The sequence below is a fragment of the Capsicum annuum genome, unplaced genomic scaffold, assembly GCF_002878395.1.
Source record: "Capsicum annuum cultivar UCD-10X-F1 unplaced genomic scaffold, UCD10Xv1.1 ctg5098, whole genome shotgun sequence".
In the NCBI taxonomy this organism is placed as follows: Eukaryota; Viridiplantae; Streptophyta; class Magnoliopsida; order Solanales; family Solanaceae; genus Capsicum; species Capsicum annuum.
In genome coordinates, this window is record NW_025858891.1 from 128841 (window position 1) to 148956 (window position 20116).

The following is a 20116-nucleotide window of genomic DNA, read 5'->3' on the forward strand; positions in this document are numbered from 1 at the left end:
TCCCGAAAGTTCAACTAGGCAAAGCCATTCTAGTAGTCATTGATGAAGAACAACCAGCCCATAGGATAGTATGCAAAGTGTAAATTCCACTCACAACTAATGTAAACTCAATCATCTGAAAGCCAAAAGCTATAGGTAGATTTGAGCTAAAACCAAACATGGTGCAATTTTTTCACAGCAATAGGCAATTCATTGGCTTGTCGCAATAAGATCCACAGGTTCACATATAGAATTTTTCAGAAATCAGTGACACTTTCATTCCTACTAGAGTCTTAATAGATCATGCGAGGCTCAATCTTCTCACTATTAGAGAATGTGAAGAAATAGTTAAAGGATGAACCTTCAAACTCTATCATAACTTAGGATGACTTGGCAACAAGGTTTCTCATCTGATTCTTTCTATCTAGAAAAACTGCAAGTTTGAGGGGTGAGATCCTAAGTTTTAAGCAAAAGACAGATGAGAATCTCTATCACGTAGGGGAGAGATTCAAATCTCTTCTTAAAGATTGTCCACATTACCAATAGAGCAATGAGGTATTAGCTCATAATTTTGTTAAAGCTCTTGACCATAACACAAAAACTTGGCTAGATTTTGTTATAGGTGGTCAAGCTTTGGAGAAAACTTACAATAAGCTATATAATCTTCTAAATTGAATTGCATAAGGTAATCCTAATTGGCATGGTTATAGTTATAGAAGTTCAATGAAAAAACTTTTAGGTATTATTGAGGTGGATAATGTCACAACCTTAGCCCTCGGTTGGCATCCTTTCAGAATTAAATGATGACATAGTTTAGCAAGTTAAGTGTGAATCAACCTCAGGGCTAAGTTAATGCAGTTTAACAGGCTCAGACTTGGTGTGAGATTTGTTGAAGTAGTGGACATTATGCAGACCTATGTGGAGAAAATTCAAAGTCAAAAAATTTGAGGCCAATGTACAGAAGGGAACTCATAACTATGGGAATACCTACAATTGCAATTGGCAGAATCAGCCCATTATTCATGGGGCAAAAATTTAGCTCGGACTCAGCAGTTTTAATAGAAGCAAAGCATTTAATGAAATACTAGTCCGACTATATAGAAGAGACATTGAAAAATATCCTGATGAACCAAGAACACATGGTTACAAATATGAAAAATCAGCAACTGGCTCAAGAAAATTTGGTGACACAGTTAGACAAATTATCTTAGGCATGAAATACAAGACCTCAGGGGTATTTGCCAGGTGATATAGAAAATCCAAAGCAAGTAATGGAAATCACCTCGAGGAATGGTAGAGACCTGATTGACAGACCTCTAAAGAAAAATAAGGAGGTACAAGTAGAGTTAGTCCCATAACAAGTAGATGAGAAGTAAGTGCCATCCAAAGAATATAAAAATTTGGTGTAGTCTGGGTACCAAAAATCAAAGGCAGTGAAGTGTGCACCAGAGATACCACCACTACCATTACCTCACAGGATCAAAAAGGCTAAAGAGGATTCATGCCTTAATAAGTTCTTTGATACATTCAGAGAACTTCACATTAACCTTTCTTTGTTATGTATTTTGTAGGGAATGCCTAAGTACGCTAAGTACTTGAAGGGTGTGGAGATCGATAAGACAAAGCTAATGGGATATTGAAATGGTATCACTTACTGAGGAGTTGATATTCTTTTCCATACTTTAGTGTTCAATTATCATATGGGTTGTTCTTAATTTCTTGTTCTTACTATTTTGATTAGTGGTCACCATTAGAGTAAATCTATATTCCTATGTGAATCCAGGAGGACAATCATAGGGTAGAATGAAGAAATTAAGGAGCAAGGTTCTCATTCTTGTATAAAATAGGGAATGGAAATTAGCATCTAGGATAGGGATATTCCTAGAAGCCCTATTTGGTTCACTTACAAGAGATAGCTTTATGCCTCTAAATGGAGTATTGCATTCTCACTAAACGATGTAGTTGCAATGTTCATATAGGTAAAAGATTAGAGGTCAGGGACCATATTCATACAATAAATCCTGTGAATTAACAACCTTCTAATCAACTAGACTACGATAAGCATAGAGATTTGTAAGATTGTTAGAAGAACCTCAACCCTGGAATTCTAATCATTATTGTTTACAACCTCTGCTTGCTTTGATATTGTCGCAAATTGCTATTCCTTATTCATTTATATTTTTTATTAGAAACTTCACCATAATCTTGATACTTTAAAGTACTTAATACAATCTTTCCTAAAACTAAAGTTGGTTGAATTGCTAGTTAAATAGTCCTTGTAAGTACGATATTTGACTTCCTTAGTCACTATGTTACTTGTACGATCACGTACACTTGCATGTGCATTTGAATGCAATATGTTTTTGAAGAGTAATCATGTTCTTGGCCTCAACCCTAAAATAGGGGTATTTAGACACTCATGGTTGAATTCAAGATAAAAGACAAATAATTAATCATACCAAGAAGGATTCTTGAAATAGAAGTTAAAAGAAGTTCTACGAACCCTAAAAGAGAGATTTTTCTATTTTCCCGCCGTTGTTGTGCTTTCCAAAGTGTTTCCAATTGACTTGATTTGTTCCTTTTATAGCTGGGTTCCTTTATTTTGGCTTTTAAATCTCACCGCAACATGGTGTTGGTCTTACTGCTACTAGCTCTGCGATGTAGCCTTATCATAGTGATCTACTAGAATGTGACACTTTGATAATTTCCCTCACCGCGATTTAGTGCTATCGCGATGAGCTACTGGAATTCAATTCTTGAGAATGCTTCTCTACTACATTGTAGTGTAATCGCGATGAACTACTAGAAAATGTTGTAATTAAAGAATTTTCACCCATCACGATGTGGTGCAATCACCATGAGTCACTAGATTTTTGTTGTCTCAACTTTTTCATCCTTGCTCGATTCTCTTCTTCCCAATCTAAGTTCTAGTATCCTCATTTCAGAAAATTGACCTTATTTCTCCATTCCTCATTAACTTCTCACTCATGTGTCCAATCACTTTCAATTCCATCATATTTGATCCATGCATAAACTAATCATGTCCATTAGATTAGGAACATAATTAAAGCTCAAATATAATAAGAATAGCACATTTTACCTTACTAAACAAGTCCAAATATGGGTCAATAATGGTAATTGAACATATAAATACTCCCAAGATCGCCACCCCATTCTTAAAACCTTGTTCATCCTCAAACAATCACAATCAACACCATACTCAATTAAGCTTAACATCATAACCTAGGCAATATGCTTGTGTTAGGCATTCCCAATTCTAACAATGATTTTTCAGCTCAAAACATGTCAATTCACTTCTATGAACATGGGATAATTCTTTTCAATCCTCTTTACCTCAATAGTGGTCTTCAAATTTATCGGCAAACTTAATCAAATCACTCAATCTAAAAACATGATAAGTCACCTGATTGTTATCCATATGCACCCTCACAGTTAAAAAATCTGATATATTCACTCACAATATTACAACATACAACATAGTGGGAATATCAAAATCAAATCACCTGCTCTCTACAATGAAGTCATACATGATATATAATGAACCATAAGCTTTCCCTTAGTGTACTACTCCACTAATAGTTGGATATTGGGATGAAGGATCAACTAAGTCCTTCATAGTTACAATGTAGGCTAAGGGATGGATAGGAACTATTTAGGAAATAGTGGCTAATCTCCCTAATCACTTTAATACATCGCTTTGTAAATTTAAGATCATTCTCTAACAACTCACTTTTCCCTTTACTACCTTCATACATTATTTTTTTCACCCAAATCTCATTAAGCACACTAACATACAATATAGTGGGAGTATTTTCTATTAATACAAGATTCAATTTCAAGCACAAATTCTCTTTTTCACTCCCAACCACAACACATAAATTTCTCACACACCAATAATTATTACTTTGGGGCTTCACTTTTACCTTTTTTTCCTAATATATTTTTTTTCACACTCCTTACTCTATCAATTTTACATTAAAGCACTTAGGAGCTTTGCATCAAATTAAGGTCAATCAAAAGAAGGGATTAGTCTAGAAATGAGGCTACCAAATAATAAGCTATAGGCTCATCGGGACTAACTAAGGATATAAATAATGGTAGGTAAATAAGGTCTAAAAATTCAGCTATCAACAAAATACCTACATCATTACCTACACCCAACATCCTTTATTCCGCTTTGTAAACACACTAGGAAATTCTCTTCCTCAATACTTTAAACTAAAAAGCAAATTATTACTAAATACTAACTATTACAGACCGTAATGTTTCAAATAGTTTGAATGGCTAAGTTCAAAACCTAAAAAGAAAAACTAAAAAAACATCCAACATAATGAAAAAATCCAACCAAAATAAAACAATATGCTAGGAAAGAGAATGAGATATGAGATACACCACCCCACAATTAAAATAAAGCAATGTTCTAGTGCTTACAAATAAGCTCAAATAATGTAGTGTCGTACTACTCCGTGATCAGGCCTCAGCCATGTTATCATCAGTTGCATTATCATCTACCTCATTAGTTGCATCATAATCTGCAAATCCCATATTAGGATGTTCTTTATCCTCTAACTCTATATATGAATCACGCAACTGCCGCTCCTTATCAGTAGGTAAGTCATCATCAACTGGCTCAACAAACGCTGGCCCTATCCATATTAAAGTCCTAGCATGGTGACCTAGAGGATAATCCATCTCAACTACATGAATATCTTCATTGGTAGATGGTCTCTACCGACCCACAGCTATAGCATCTGTAGTCCATACATCCTTACTGTAATCTCATAAGTCAGAGCTTGATGCTCGAGCAAAGTAAGAATCAGGACATGAGGCACAGCTAAGTTTCTAACTCTGGTCACATCAATCACATGTGTATCCGCCACTGGCTTGTAATCTAAGTCCTCTTCCTCAACCCTGTACCTCCTCAAGAATTGTTCAGCAATCCTCTAAAGCTGTATTAGTGCCCGTGATGGTAGCATATTTTTTCATCATAGAGAAAATCACAGAACCTATATTGATGTTAATGTTAACACCCATAAGAGTATAAATAAAACATACCCTGTCACATGTGACTTTAGTCATGTGTTTGCCTTGAATAAGGAAATGATAGATAATTTTCACCCACATACAAGCCTCCCTATTCATTTGGGCATAAGAAAAAGATGAATGAAGACCAGTGCCTCATTTTTGAGTCCACCTAGCAGTAGATCATGTTCCATACAACAGGTTTCAAAGATAGGCATATGAAGGAGTAATTATCAGCTGCCTTAATGGCTCTGTATCAGCATCAGGAACACCTAATAAGTCATTCAAGTCCTTAGTTGTAAATGTGACCATATTCCCACGAATCTTTACCTTATGGTCTGGTTCCCTCAGGTCCCAGTTAGCATAAATTCCCGTATGAGGTACAAATTTTACTCCATAGGCTAGTTAAACACAAAGATCATATTCAACTGCTCCAACTAGCGAACTATACTCGGGTACTCACGCTGCAAGCTTTCACTATTGATAAACACTTTGAAAATACACTTGGTGTAAAGATGTATCGAGTACCATTTCTTGCTAGCTTCGGTGACCGCCTTATATCCAAACCTCTGTACATGACCACGAGGTACTACCAGAGCTCTTGGTACCCTATCAAATTGCTTGTTTCTTTTCTTAGATGGCTTAGAGGTCCAAGCCTTGTCCTTTTCTTTTTCATGGCGACAATCCATAGTATGTCAATCAACACATGAAAAAAACTAGTAATACATAAATCCTTTAATGTTCTAGCCTCAACTGAGTATGGACAAGTATTAAGGACACCCCACACGTAGTTGCTAGCGATAGTGCAAACATATACGAATAGGGTACTCAGACTTACCCTTGTTCTATATTTGAAACTTATGTGTAAAAGCACCTCTAAATAAAATTAAACCAAATACATATGATTGTACTCAAGCTTTAAATAATCAACTACTCAAATCAAGTGAAACAATGTTTATCCATAATTATGTTCTTAAGGTATAGACATATTTCTTCACATTAGGTAAAGCACGTCATACACCATCCCAGGAAATACCCCATTATGAAGATTTAATACTTTACACGCATTATTGTAGATTCTCACATACTTTTAAAATGGGAAATTAGTAAGCACATAGCATAATCACAAGTTGGGAGCACCCAAAACTTAGTCACTTGTAAAGGTGTGCATTATTGCCAAGGAAGGTACTCATACTTCCCTTCTTACTGATGTAGAACCCCTATGCTAAGCAAGTTCTATATAGTGCCTACAATATTTACCATAAATCCATTCCCCTACCCTATTCGATAAGAATTAAATGTTCACCCCAAAGCATCTTAAAAATTTCCTAGTTCACCCATTGGTAGAGTAGTCAAGCACATACATTGCTTAAGGCCTCACAATGCAAAACACACTAGACACCTATTTTCACACATCTCAAAATACATCAACAGATTTAAGACTTTTCCACATGCATAGCTCAACCAAAGCCTGATAAAGATTTTTGAAATTTCCATCAATGAAAAAGAAAAATTAAGACTGTAAGAACTTACCTGAGTTGAGTTGAATGGGGGAAATAAAATGAAAGTTCAACCTTTTGTAATCATAGAAAATAGATTAAAAAAAATATTATAAGGGGATGGGGGCGGTACTTGGGTTGAGAGGGAGACCATAAAAGGGATTTGGGGTATACTTATAGAGGGAGCTAATTAATTTGGGTTGAATTGGGTTAAACCTGAGAAATTAATGGAAATTTTTTCAAAAAATTAACCTTACCACGATGTGTTGTTATCGCGGTGAGACGCTGGAATTACACCTTTGAGAATTGCTCCTTCACCATAATATAGTGTTATCGAGGTTAGTTTCTAGAATTTGAAATTTGGGAAATTCAAACTTACTGGGACTTACCATTTTTTGGTACTCCACTTGTACACATCATGACAAACCTGATTTTTTCCTTTGGCGTGACATATGCCTGATTTAAATTCTCACCTTTTCACCTTAAATTCTTTTATCCCTGTACAGTAAACAAAAACAAAGAAAAACATAAGACAAAGTGGGTTGCCTCCCACGCAGTGCCTTACTTTATGTTGTGGCATAAGTTAACTCCATTTTACTCATCCGCAAAGGTGACGGACATATTATGCTAATCTCCATGATTCACACAATAATACTTCACCCACTGTCTATTCACAATGAATTTTTTTGTCTTCTCCTTATTCCAAAACTCAACAGCTTCATGTAGCGTCATTAGCACCACCTCAAATGGCCTAGATAATTTAGAATGTAACATACCAGAAAATGACTTCAATCTTAAATTAAATAGCAACATAAGTTGTCCAGGCTCAAAAACTCTATTAAGAATCTGCTTTTCATGCCATTTCTTAGTCTTCTCTTTGTACAGTTTTGTATACTCATAAGCATAGAGACAAAACTCATCAAGTTCATTCAGCTTCAATAATCTCTTCTCACCAGCTACCTTTATATCAAAATTTAATTTCTTAACCACCTAATAAGTTTGATGCTCAATCTCCATAGGTAAGTGACATATTTTCCCATATACTAAGTGATATGAAAAGATCCAATGGGTTTCTTATACACTATCCTATAAGCCCATAGTGTGTTATCTAGATTTACTAATAAATTGTAATAATCCTTTAGGTCATTATCTGTATTCTTTCCTGCTTTCTCTAATAGAGCTTCTCCATACCCATCCTAAGTCATTAGTGACTTATGGGGACAAATAGTTTCATTACCTAATGTTTTGCTTGGGTTTTAGAACCCCTTTTCTTAATTTAAAGTCTTTGTTGGTCCAAATGGACCACTAATTGAAAACTTTAGTAAAATAGCCTCGTATATAAAATCCAACTTCGTAAATGTATCCTGAACATAAAAAACTATAGGGTTTCTTATCTTATTTATTTGAAACGGACCTAGAATGCATCCCGAGGCATTGGCCAAAGCTCAGAATCAAGTTCCAATCTTCATCCATGCATAGCATGCACTGAGGTGCCACGATCGCAGTGAAAGAGGTGCAACTGTAAGACTGTAACTGTGGTGACATGCGGGTCATAAATGCACAATCAAAGAGCTGGTTAGAATATATTTAAGTGCTATCTTGCACCAATTTTGGACATTTTGGGTCCTCCCTCTAAACGTAGAAACCCTAACGAAGTGTGAAACCTTCTAAGTATGTATTGTGGGTTGAATTGGAGCTTAAATAACTTATGTAATCGATTCTTGCTTCCATCTAGGTAAGAATTCCTTTAATTTGGTATTGATTTCATGATTTCTTGACTCAAAACCCCTAAATCATTGTGGGCCAATTATATCCCTAAAATTGAGTGATTGACTCAAATTACTTAGTGTTATGTTGATTTAGGTAGGATTCTTGAAGAAACTTTCCCTATAGACCTAGAAAGGATTGGTAAGCCCTTATGGTAAGGTATAGATGACTTAGCCTAATTTTGGGTAGAAGCTACACTTATGTTAGTATGTTTGGCATTCTCGGAATTTAGAAGTGGGACTTTACCTACCTTAAGCTTGAACTAAGTAAATTCTTAGCGACCTAAATACGAGATAATTGTCTAAACTATATATATATATGGGAGATATGATGGTTGCACTTGATTATTGGATTATCTTATGATCATGACTTAAATACCCCTGTTAAGTGATTATTGTGTATGTTAGGTAAATACTCATGCTCTTCTTGATGCTCATATTATGTGTAAAGTTTATTAGCAAGGTAAAATAGGAAGTGTTATCCTATATCCCTACTTCTTTATGTTGTGGACTTTTATGTATATTTATTAGTTTGGCTATGCATGAGGATGCATGTTGTTATATTGCGAAACTTTTGATATTATGATGATGCTTGGTGAATTCAGAGAAATATGTGATATTATGATAATGCCTGGTGAACCTAGAGGAATATTTAATATAATGATCATGCTCGGTGAATCTGAAGGAATATGTGATATTATGATGATTCCCATTGAATTTGGAGAAATATAGGATATTATGATAATGCCCGATAAACCCGGAGGAATATGTGATATGATGATGATGTTCAGTGAATCTGGAGGAATATGTAATATTATGATGACGCCTGGTAAATTCAGAGTAATATGTTGATATTATGATGATGCTCGGTGAATTCAGAGGAATATGTGATATTACGATGATACCCGGTGAATTTAGAGAAATATTCTGATATTGTGATGACACCTGGTAAATTTGGAAAAAGTAAGAACATTATGACGGCATGTGGAGCAAATTTACTTATATGCATTGATATTTGTTAGGTTAGGTTGTATGGGTCCAACCATCTATGTGCTTGAAATATGAGGTCCCTCTTGATACTAAATTTATAACTAGAGGAAATCTATGCCTAATATTGTGTTAAGACTTAGTGGTATGAATAATGTTGCATAAAATCAAGGGATAACCTAATATATCTTCTTGACTTGAATAAGAGGTTATATTATTAAATCTTACCTATTAAGGTGACTTATGTGATAACTAGTTACTTCTAAAAGATATGATTACTATTTGGAGGCTAGAAACCTAATAAACTAGTTGGACTTTACTTGATTAGAATGTGGAAATTATTCCTTAAGGTTGTGATATGCTTAGTGATGATGGACCTAGTATTGCATAATGGTCAGTCAAATTATCTTCTAATATGTGAGGTTGAGATGGCTTAATTGATAACTCATGTCATGAAGATGCTAGTAAGGAATGGCCTTATGATAGTTTAATAACCCATAATATGGGTGGCTTGTAGCTCTCCCTAATTTGATGACTAGTAATCATAAGACTTGAAATCTACTGATTTATGGAAACTATGGTTAAATAGTATGGACTTCACAGTTTTTATCAATGAATTATAGAGTTGATGACTACATGTCTATGCCATGACAATGTTTCTTCCTATATGTTAAGTTACGGTATAGGTGTTTGGAAGTGGATTTCGGTAATGAGCCATGGTGGGGTTGTGCAACTCGTGGTTTTGGTAAATTTGATGGAGTTGTTTTGCTTTGTTGTATTATTGGCTGATATTCTTTTGTGTACTCTCCGATGATATGGGACATAGTGACGAGTTCTTTGTTGTTCTCTCTTTCATGTGCTTCCCGGCTGTATGGAACATTGTGGTAATTTGTTGTGCTTTATGTTCTAAAGATGGTTGATGGTGATTATGGAAAGTAGATGCTTTGCTATTGTGTATATGGCTTTGCGCTTTTGAAATGATATTTAGTTATTATAGAGATTATGGAGTATATTGATATAGTATGTCATGTTATCGCTTTAGTAGTATAGATGTTTTTATAGTGGTATCAATGCAGATTGAGGTTCGATTCTATCCCTTGACTTTAAGATTATTGCCTTACTTTATCATATCTTTACATTATAATTGAGCTCAGTCGGCTGATGATGCCTATAGAGTACCTGTGTTTTGGTACTCATATTACACTTCTGTACCTTTTTGGTGCAGACCCAGGTTCTAGTTGTTGTTGTTGAGCTAGTTTGTGCAAGTTTACTATTCGGAGACAGGGTGAGCTCTTGGAGATTGAGTTGACCTCTTTCCCCTCTATACTTATTTGTCTTTTTCTTTTGAGACAAATGTATGAGATTATCTAAGCATTTTATATTTTGAGATTGTAAATTCCTCTTGTCAAGTTTAGAAGCTCTTGTATTAATACTATCAGGGCGTGGGATTTGTGTTAGAATATCGATTTTCCTTAGTTGTAAAATGTTGCTTTTATTTATTATGTTCACACATAGAGTCCATGTTGGACTTTCTTACCAAAGTAACCCATTGCAATAGCTTTGGGTTACGGTATCAGCTTACCTACCGGTGGGATGTGGTAGGTGCCATCATGACTCCAATTGGGGTCGTGACACCAATCCTTACACTGGACATTTAAAGTCTCCTATAATATATGTTTGATTTATCAACTAGAGACTTCTACTTGGCCATACAATTATGGGTGATACGTTGTGGCCACCTTGTACCTAACACCATATTTATCTAACATATTTTTAAACCAAGAGTTAACAAAATGCGTACCTCCATCACTGATAATAGCTCTGGGTGGGCCAAAATAATAGAAGATATGCTTCTTTGAAAACTTCATTACAGCTCTCGCATTATTCTTAGGTAAGGCGGCAGCTTCCACCCACTTAGATACGTAATCGACTACCACGAGGATATACAAGTTGCCATAAGATGGTGGAAATGGACCCATAAAATCTATCCCTCAAACATTGAATACCTCAACCTCAAGAATATTGTTCAGGGGCATCTTATGGTGCCTTAATATTGTACCGAATTGCTGACACTGATCACACCCTCTTACAAAATCAACCGTATCTTTGAACAATGTTGGAAAAAAAAAAACTGATTGCAACACCTTTCTAGCTATTTGTTCACCCCATGATGGTCACCATAAGAAAATGAATGGCACTTTTTCCGCACTTGTTTAGATTTATCTTTAGAAACACATTTGCGCACAATCCCATTAGGACCCTATTTGAAGACAGAAGGCTTATCCCATATGTATGAATGAGAATTATGTAACAGCTTTTTCCTCTGTTGATTGGTAGCTTCAGGAGGGTAAACCCCATACACTAGCAGATTCACAATGTTTACATACCAAGGAAACTCACACACATCAAGCTCAAATAATTTCTCATCTAGAAACTCTTCCTGGATGCAAAGTGTATCATCACCAATTCGATCATGATTCTCTAGCCTTTATAGATGATCTGCCACTTGATTCTCAGCTTCTTTTTGGTCACACACTTCTAGATCAAATTCTCAGAGTAATAGAATCTACCTGATCAACCATGGATTTGCATATTTTTTATTTAAAAAAATACTTGATGGCAGCATGGTATGTGTGCAAAATTACCTCGGTGCCCACCAAGTATGATCTAAATTTGTCGAACGCATAGACGAGCGCTAGTATCTCCTTTTCTGTGGCTGTGTAATTCATCTAGGAATCATTTAAGACTGTACTTTCATAATAAATAGAATGAAACACCTTGTCTTTTTTCTACCCGAAAACTGCTCCAACAGCCACATCACTAGCATCACACAATAACTCATATGGTAACGCCCAATCTGGAAAAATCAAGATGGGTGCTTCTGTTCGTTTCTTCTCCATCCTCTCTGAAGCTTCCTGACACTCAGCCCCAACAACAAATTTAGCTTCCTTATCTAATAATTTAGACATAGGACTTGCAATATTCTAAAAATCTTGGATAAACTGCTTGTAAAACCCTGCATGCCCCAGAAAACTTCTCATTTCCTTTACTGTCATAGGATATGGTAGCTTTTCAATTACTTCAATTTTGGCTCTATCCACTTCAAGTCCTCTGCATAACACCATATGGCCAAGGACTGTTCGTTCCTTGACGAAAAATTTACACTTCTCCTAATTCAGGTCAAGGTTTGTCTCCTCATAATGAGCTAAGACTCTGTCCAGATTCTGCAAGCACACATCAAAAGAGTTACCATAAATAGAGAAGTCATCCATAAATACCTCGACAAATTCTTTAACCATGTCATAAAAAATTTCCATCATGCATCTCAAAAATATTGTGGGTGCATTGCACTGGCCAAAAGGAATGCATCTGAATTCATATGTACTATATGGATAGGTAAAAATGGTTTTTTCCTGATCTTTTAGAGCAATTGTGATCTGATTATACCCTGAGTCACTATCCAGAAAGTAATAGTATTCCTACCCTACCAATCTATCCATCATTTGATCAATAACGGGATAGGATATTGATCCTTCTAGGTGGCGTCATTTAGCTTTCGATAATCAATGCATATTCCCCGATAAGTTACCATGCAAGGGGGAATTAGCTCATTATCTTCATTGGTCACCACAGTCATCCCACCTTTCTTTGGGATGCATTGCATAGGGCTGACCCACTTACTATCAGATATGGGTTAGACAATCCCACATCAAGCTACTTAATGACTTCTTTTCGTACCGCTTCCTTCATAACTAGATTCAATCTTCATTGCTGCCATACACTGGCATTATATCCCTCTTATACACAAATATTATTCATACAAAAAGCTGGATTAATCCCTGTGATGTCTGAATATTTCATCCAAATACTTTCTTTCTTCTTTTCAAAATTCCCAATGCTTCTATCACCTGCACATCAGACAAACCTACAGACAAAATCACAGTTAAAGTATCATTGTCACCAAGGAATACATATTTTTAAATGAGGAGGAAGAGACTTGAGCTCTAATCTTGGTGCTTCATCAATAGAAGCCTTAGGAGATAGGACAATTGGCCAGTTTAACAGCTCAAAAGAAAACTTTCTTATGTCAATAATCACCAAATCCATAACTTGAACCAATTCGGGCACCTCTATATCACCATAAAGATCATAAACCATCAAAACTCGCTCAAGTTGATCATCGGTCAATAATAGATGGAGTTTGGATGCAAGTTCTATAATTGAAATTGAAGACAATTCTTCATATATAGTAGGTAACTGTAGTGCCTTGTATTCATCAAAAACCTCCACTTTTTCATGCACTCTTATAGTCATCTTCCTTATAGCTACATCAATAACTGGCTGCCTTATTGCTAGGAATGAGCATCCTAAAATAAATGGAACAACTGGATCAGCTTTAAAATTTAGAATAACAATGTCTACTAGAAAAATTAGTGATCCCACTTGCACCTGTACGTCTTTGATAATTCCATCAGGACTAGAAAGGAACCTATTAGCCTACTGCAAAATAATGATAATGGGTTTGGGACTCCCAAGACCTATCCTTCAGAACCAATATGTGGGTAAAATATTTATGGTCGCCCCTAAGTCACATATACCATGAGCACTAATGGCCTGACCGAAGTGATCTGGAAAGTAAAAATACCTGGATCTTTCAGCTTCATCGGCAATTTGTTTTGTATCTTTCATATGAACTCTTCAGTAAGTGCTATTGTAGCATACTCTGTCAACCGGTTCTTGTTTGCCATTATGTCTTTCAGATACTTTGCATATTTCAAAACACTATGAAGAATATCAACAAGAGAAACATCGACATGAACCTGCTTTAGAAGGACTAAAAAATTCTTGTAACTTTTCTTCTCTTGGTGCTTCTGCTGCCTTTTAGTGAATGGTAAAGGTAGATTACTTTTCTCCACTTTAGTTTCATAACTTGAAATAGGAATATCCTACTTTGGTTTTTCCCCCTTTAATTGAAACTGCTCCACATTATGACTGTATTTACCTTCCTTGGATTTTCCTATGTATCACTAGGTAAGCCTTCTTCAAATCTAATGTTTTCATGCTCCCGCAATCTGACCAATTTATTGATCCAAATTCTTTGTAATCAACTATTGATTCTCCATATCAGCTGCTAACTATGCGTGAGAATCTAGAAATTGCTTCATCATCTCCTTTAAATTTCTCATTTGAGTTTTGGCCTGATTATTTTGAACTTGTTGTTGTCGTGTGCTTGATTTCCACTGCATGAGAAATTGGGATGATTTGTCCAATGAAGATTATAAGTTTTGCCATAATTTTGTATCCTTGGTGATTAGTATTCCCCACATAATTTACAGAAACTTGATTAACCTCACAAGCACCTGCTACATGTTCACTGCTTTTGCAAATCTCACACTATGCATTTACTTGTTGATCCGCATTAGCTGTTGTTGCTGGCTGTGTAACACGTAACTTTATACTACTAAACTGATTAGTTATCTTATTCTGAAGTGCAGCAAGTTGAGCTGATAAAGTAGTGAACTGATCTACCTCTAATACACCTGCAATCTTCTTAGGAGCACTCCTTGAGTCAGCATTCCATTCAGGATTCCCTTATGAAATCCAATTCAGGAGTGTTTACAATTCATTATATGTTTTGTCAAGAGCTTGCCCACCTGCTACTGAATCTAAGAGAATCTTGGTGTTTGGCTTAAGACCCTCTATGAATGTGTGAACCAGTATGTCATTTAATTGATAGTGATGAGGACAAATCCTGATCATACCTTTAAATCTTTACCAGACTTGGTAAAGATTCGCTCCTTCTTTCAGCCTAAAACTCAGAATCTCATTTCTTAACCGTGTCATCTTCTCTAATGGAAAGAATATAATAAGGAATTTCTGATCCAGATCGTCCCAAGAAGTGATGGAGAGTGGTAGTTCAGCATGTAACCACCTTTTTACTACCCTAATTAAAGAAAAAGGGAAGACAGTCAATCTGTCATAATCAGTAGACACCTCTATAGTAATTTAGGTATCGCTAATTTCCAAGAAGGTCTGTATGTGCTACTGTGGGTCTTCATGTGACAATCTAGAAAATTGCTAGATGAATTCAACAATTTCACTATACTTTGCTTAAATTAAAATTGACCACCTGGCTCTGGCTTGCGAATTGATAGCGCCAAAGCACACACGCAAGTGTACGTGGTCTTATCATAAATCCAGGTATAGATCACACAGAGACTTGATCTAACAACTATTGTATTCTTCTTCATAATTTAGATTCAACTGGGGCAAGCGTAACGAAAAAGAGAGTTTCAAAAATTTTAACATGGAATTAAAGTAAATAATGCATAAATAAAAGTATTGGAACAATGAATAGGAGAAAACCCAAGGTTGAATCACCTTGAAATATCATACTATATTATTGAATTTCATTCATTAGCTTGCTTATCTTGGTTGTTAATTCGTAGGGTTAGTTACAAGATCATAGTCTCTCGACACGTTTACGTAATTTGGACATTAGAACAACACCATTGAGCAGGGATGTAATAATATAATTAGATGTATTAAATCTATCATCCTACGTTTGAATCAAGTAAGGATCCTAAGTACATCCCTGTCCTAGGTGCTAACTTTAATTCTTTATTTTATAAATGAATAAAAACCAAAACTTTGTTTATTCCCATGTTCTATTTCCCAATTACCTCTCCCGAGTTCACAAGGTTAAAAATTTATGAATTCTAAAGGTATTGAATCCTTAAAATAGTTAAAATAAGAATAAATAAACAACCAATAATGATAAGAAAACTAAACAAAATTAATTCATTACAATCGTACTCAAGTTCTTGGCTTCAACCCCGGAAAGGGAGTTTTTAGCAACTCATAGCCATAATCAACATCCAATTAATTGTAGGAATGATTAAAACCATAAAATAAGGATAAATTAAAGAAATAAAAAACTAAAAAGAAGTTGTGGTAGCTTCCAATGTTGTTCCAAGTGATCTAAGGGTTCCAAGATTGGCAAAACGTGTTTTAAGATGTTATATTTATAGTATATAAGTCATTACCCAACTTGGATTAGGTTTCCACGTCATTATTATAAAAATTATCCCTATTTTGGTGGTCACCACATCGCGCCATAGTGTCAAATGGCATCACTAGGCACGACTGGGCACTTTTCTCCGGATTTTGGTCCTTAACGCGAAGCAATGTTATCGCGTTGAACCAGTGTTTTTGGACAATTGCGAATTGAAATGGATCTACAACATGGTATTTTACCATTTTGGGACCCTTATGAATTTAATAATATTCATCAATTATCCATTGGACAAATACAAAAATCACTCGCGCTAAATACTTTCCAGGGGTCCAAATTGCATCTAGCTTGTGTCTTGTGATTCCATGATCATTTCTGAGCCTTTTTTAGTTGTTTCCACTCGATTTGAAGATTGTATATCCTTAATATATAATATTAAAACATTAAAAAAGCATCCAATTGCATTAAAAACAACAATTTTGAGCTCAAAACAAAACAACATCCTCAACGATGAACTACAAACACGAGATAAGCATAGGCTAAATTCACATTGAGCTTTAACTCAATGTTTTGACTCTTTTCTTGATCCAATTGACCCTTGAAAATTATAGCTTAGTTGTTTCACATATAAATACAAAATAAAAACTTATTAAAACACATTATAACCCAACACAATAGACTAGAAAAATACCTAGCTCAAGCTAGTTACACTAGTTTTCCCAATTGACTTCTAATTGATCAATTTGAATTAAAACTCTTGTGAAACTATCATTAAACATTGTGAAAACTTACTTGGACTCATAAATTCTCATTTATCTCATTATCAACCCAATAATCACATGAATAATCTTCAAAACAAGGCTAAATAGGTTAGAATAGTAGCGCTAGAGTGCCTAAATACACCCAACATCACCACCCCACACTTAAAGCCTTGTTCGACCTTGAACAACTCTTAACTATAAACAGCATGAGCTGAAGAGACTCCACACTTCTACAACATGCAAGGAATTCAAGTTAGCACTATATTTACTACACAAAATGCAAGCGTACTACACTAAGCATGTTATACGCAATTGAAAGCTCAAAAATCCTACTTCCTAAACATCCTAGCCTCAAGAATGAACTCCACAATTGGAAAAATCATGCTAATTGTTCAATCAAAGATATCAAAACAATCACCCATATTCATCAACATGTGCCTCTCACCACAAGAGAGTTACCCATAATCACTCACAATAATGCAAATTATCACAATGGACATATAAATCAAGTTATGCCCACTCTCACAAAGAATTAGCAAGTTACGCATAATAAACCATAGGCTTTCCCTTAGTGTAGTGCTCCACTAATACTTGAATGATAAACTTTGGATCAATTAGGTCTTTTTCGAGTTGTAATATAGGCTAAGGGACAGGAAGAAACTATTTGAGAATAGTGACTAACCTCTCTAAGTACTTTACTATACTACATTATACATTTAAAACAAATATTCAACAATCAAATTACACTTTTTCCATCCACCCATCACCTTTATTTTTTCCCCATCTCTTTTAAGAATTTTCACAAACACATGGTGGGAGTATTGTTTATTCCTTCAAGATTCAATCTTTCTCATTTTTTACAATCATGGGAATATTTCTAACACTATTTATATCACTCCCAACTACCACACATCAAACATAAAAAACAATAACTATTACCTTGGGGCATCAATTTAACCTTTTTCTTCTTCAATTTCTAAAACTCTTTACCAATTCAATTTTTTCATTATAGCACTTAGGATAATTTTGGATCAAATTATTGTCTATCAAAAAAGGGATTAGGCTACTTTTGTGGCTACCAAAGAAAAGGCTAAAGGCTCAATGGGGATAACTGAGATAATGCACAAAGGGTAGGTCAAATAAAAGGTATAAAACAAGGCTATCAAAGAAATTCCTAAATTATCTCCTAAACCCACGCACTTTCTTTTGCTTTACTTACACACCAGGCAAGTTCTAGACATCACATGCAACAAGAAATATACAAAATTCTCACATGCACATGGCACATGCTCAACTCAATAGGATCATCATATACTCTCAACCAAACAATAGCATGAAGTCAAATTTAAGCCAAAAAGTACAAGAGTCATAAAAATAAGCCTAAAAGTCTCAAAAGCAGAAATTCACTCATTCAACATGCTTTTACCATACAAAATACTTGCACCATGTAATAAAAAAATAGCACCAACAAGAATATCTCACATAAAAAATTTAAATTGACCTAAAATTTGGGAATTTCCCCCACCCCACACTTAAAAATCTATTTTGTCACCAAAGTGAAATTAAAAAGAGATAGAAATACTTCCTTAGGCCTCTAGGCCTATCTAGTAGTATCTTTACATATTAAAGAGATATGTGGGACCCCACACTCAATCTTTGTCATGCTCATTAGCTCAAGTATATGGTACTCAGCCTTCCCATTAACTTGTGACTCAACCAAAAACAAAAACTACGTAAAATAAATACTAAAAATTTACAAGAAAACATACCTTCTTTAACTTGGGTTGCCTCTCAAGCAGCGCCTAACTTAGTGTGGCGGCACAACCCAACTCAATTTAACCATATTCCTTCTTTCTTTTACTCTCTTTTAGGAGTCATTTTTCATTTGTTCTTGACCTTTTGAGTTTTCACTCTCAAGGTCAATATCTCTCTTCACTACAACCTTTCATAATATTGGAAAATAGTGGATTCAACTGGGGCAAGAGTAACCAAAAAGAGAGTTTTGAAAATTTTAACATGGAATTAAAGTAAATAATGCATAAATAAATGTATTGGAACAATGAATTGGAGAAAACCCAAGGTTGAATCACCGTGAAATATCATACTATGTTATTGAATTTCATTCATCAGCTTTCTTATCTTGGTTGTTAATTCGTAGGGTTAGTTGCAAGATCATAGTCTCTGGACACGTTTACGTAATTTGGACATTACAACAATACCATTGAGCGGGGATGTAATAATATAATTAAGTGTATTAAATCTATCATCCTACGTTTGAATAAAGTAAGGATCTTAAGTACATCCCTATCCTAGATGCTAACTTCAATTCTTTATTTTATAAATGAATAAAAACCAAAACTTTGTTTATTCCCATGTTCTATTTCCCAATTACCTCTCCCGAGTTCACAAGGTTAAAAATTTATGAATTCTAAAGGTATTGAATCCTTAAAATAGTTAAAATAAGAATAAATAAACAACCAATAATGATAAGAAAACTAAACAAAATTAATTCATTACAATCGTACTCAAGTTCTTGGCTTCAACCCCGGAAGGGAGTTTTTAGCAACTCATAGCCATAATCAACATCCAATTAATTGTAGGAATGATTAAAACCATAAAATAAGGATAAATTAAAGAAATAAAATACTAAAAAGAAGTTGTGGTAGCTTCCAATGTTGTTCCAAGTGATCTAAGGGTTCCAAGATTGGCAAAACGTGTTTTAAGACGTTATATTTATAGTATATAAGTCATAACCCTACTGGGATTAGGATTCCACGTCATTATTATAAAAATTATCCCTATTTTGGTGTTCAACACATTGCGCCATAGTGTCAAATTGCATCACTGGGCACGACTGGGCACTTTTCTCCTAATTTTGGTCCTTAACGCGAAGTAATGCTATCGCGTTAAACCAGTGTTTTTGGACAATTGTGAATTGAAATAGATCCACAACATGGTATTTTACCATTTTGGTACCCTTATGAATTTAATAATATGCATCAATTATCCATTGGCAAAATACACAAATCACACGCGCTAAATACTTTCCAGGGGTCCAAATTGCAT

At 35.0% G+C, this 20116-nt stretch overlaps 2 non-coding genes across 2 annotated transcripts; one reads left to right on the forward strand and one right to left on the reverse strand.

The window, feature by feature from the left end:
• Positions 1-417: 417 nt before the first annotated feature.
• Positions 418-524, reverse strand: LOC124892816. Its single transcript, XR_007050436.1, has one exon. It is a non-coding gene; the product is annotated as a small nucleolar RNA R71 (small nucleolar RNA).
• Positions 525-15005: 14481 nt separating this feature from the next.
• LOC124892817 lies at positions 15006-15112 on the forward strand. Its single transcript, XR_007050437.1, has one exon. It is a non-coding gene; the product is annotated as a small nucleolar RNA R71 (small nucleolar RNA).
• Positions 15113-20116: the final 5004 nt, after the last annotated feature.